General features: G+C 40.0%; 1 protein-coding gene across 1 annotated transcript in view; it reads right to left on the bottom strand.

Annotated features, from left to right (window-relative positions):
- TRIO (trio Rho guanine nucleotide exchange factor) overlaps positions 1 to 2,346 on the bottom strand; it is a 183,943-nt gene that overhangs the window by 4,887 nt on the left and 176,710 nt on the right. The window lies entirely within an intron of this gene.

Genomic DNA, 2,346 nt, shown 5'->3' with positions numbered 1-2,346 from the left:
GCGGTGGTCGGGACGTGAGAGAGAGAGAGAGAGAGAGAGAAGGACAGTACGGCCAACACTTAATATCATCAGATCCTCCTCAGAACTAAATTGTTGTCATTATCACCAATGGATTGTTTCAGAGGTTTGCGAAAGGAGAAATATTTGGACTTCATATTCACTTTGGGAATAGATTTCAGGAGGAATTTGCCTCAGTCAGACTGGCCTCTATCATCTTTTGCTTGAAGCTGAGTGTGTGCATATTAAAAAGGAACTCATGGCCTCATACTGTCCGTCCTCTTGCAGCTCAGAAAGAAAATGATTTCTGTAATCAACTACTTTATTGATGGTTTATGAAGACTACTACAGCAACAGAAGGCAAAGGGGATTCTAGAGGAGATAACGCACCAGAATTGACTACAATCAAACAGCAAGTCCTTCAAGTCCAGAGGCCTGAAAAAGACTTCATAGACTGATGCTGAAACCTTACTTTGTGATACAGCCTTAGAGTTTTCATTTTGGTCTTATGGACTAGGGAAACGATGGGTAGGATGGCCGCAGAAAAACTGGGGCCAGAACTTCGTAAAAGTATTGGTAGAGCTGAGTAGAAGGGCTAGGGAAATACAGCTGCCTGTCTTTTGAAGTCTAGTTGCAGAGTAACCAAGACATACCAAATTCTGGTTTAGTTTTGATTGAAAAGTGAACGCTTACTTTTGGACAAGGTCAGTAAGACCAAGGACTGTGGCTGAAAGATGGTAGTTTAGTCTACAAGACTTCTGTGACTCTGATTGTGGCCAAATCACAGTTTTGGGCTTCTGTACTTGTGTAGGAAGGACACTCATTACACCAGTTCCTTAAAGCACACAGTTTCACACCGATTCTTGTCCATCAAGAGCTTTTTACTCCCCTGACTATAAAATTTCCTTGGCTGATACACTATCAGTGGAATCACCCCGTCCTGTTAATCCCCATATGACACAGGGTGGCAGCAAGACAAACTGGATCACACACCAAAGCAGCCTGGCCAATGCAGCAGAACAAATGCTATAGTGCAACTAATTCAGGTGCAGTGGGAACTGTCTGTACAGGAATGAGTAACCTTGGCAAGTTGAAGGAAACAGCAAAAAGAATAGGTATCTTACATTATGTCTCATTATCGACAATACATCTGCCACTGGGAAAAAAAAAAAGTTATCAGACAGTGTAGCAGCTACCTGAAAAAAAGCTCTACTTTTCAGGAAACATTAGTGTAAAGAGCAAAATTTTGTTTTCTGCCTCTTTTATATATTGCAACACACCCATCCTAGGGCTTAACTACTGGCTGTCTTGGGTCAGTTAGCCGGAAGTACTGGGAATAATCACCACCCTCAGTATGTTAGCAGTAAGGCACTTACTGTGGCTGCCAACAAGCTGAGCTCAAAGTGGCAGCACTGATTATAAAGCCCAAAAAATTTCAGATGAGGTTTTGGAAGGGGGACATCTTTCACAGTCTGGTTTCAACATTCCAGGAGAATGGCAAAGTTTTTTTTTGGGGGAAAAAAAAGGGGTGGGTGGGTAGAGAAAGAACATATTTTGGAGAGGTTTGGGACAACTGTACAAGTCCCCATATCAGCTGGGACAGACGTACAAAGACAGAATGAAGCACTTCATGATCTTATTTTCTTTTATATCAGTCAATTTGAGACAGAGCCATTCCACCTAAAATCTATTAATTAATTCTTGCCAATGGATAAATATGTGGGCCTCTCAATAGATTAAAGGACCCAGATAGCATCAATTGTTATAAACTGCGTGTAAGAAAGCCTGCTATCCTGCTGCCTCACTGTGTTTTCCCTAATTCTAAAAGTGGAGGATCCAGAACACTTAAGAGAAAAATAACTGAATGTACAAACACACACTGAAACTTATCACTATGCCATCAATCACATCAAGTAAAAAACATTTTTTTTTTTTCCTTTGCTGTCCGCCTCCAAAACACAGGCATTTTCCATCTTTGCAGGTTTCCTTTTCATTCTCTCACAAACATTCAGGTTGCCTCACTTCAGGTACTGAAATAATGTAATTTAAGTATAGATCCATGATGCAAAGACAAGAAATAGTTTTATGTTCTCCTGAACACTGTGGCTTTACAATTCAAGCAAAGGAGCATATTAAAATACAAAGCAATGCTACTCTTTTCTTATCTGTACACTTCAGAAATTATACGAGTTGGCACAGTAACTTTCATCAAGACTAAACTAAGAATGCAGATGATATGATTCTATCATAGTATGTTTGAACTAGTATTGACAGACAATGTAAATGAATGTTGACAGTACTGTGTAGGCATCTTGTCTGTATGAACCTCTAACTAGTTACATCCTAAAA

Source organism: Pygoscelis adeliae, unplaced genomic scaffold (assembly GCF_000699105.1).
Source record: "Pygoscelis adeliae isolate BGI_AS28 unplaced genomic scaffold, ASM69910v1 Scaffold86, whole genome shotgun sequence".
Taxonomy (NCBI): Eukaryota; Metazoa; Chordata; class Aves; order Sphenisciformes; family Spheniscidae; genus Pygoscelis; species Pygoscelis adeliae.
Note: the sequence above shows the minus strand (reverse complement) of the source record. Positions and strands in the feature narration are given on the sequence as shown.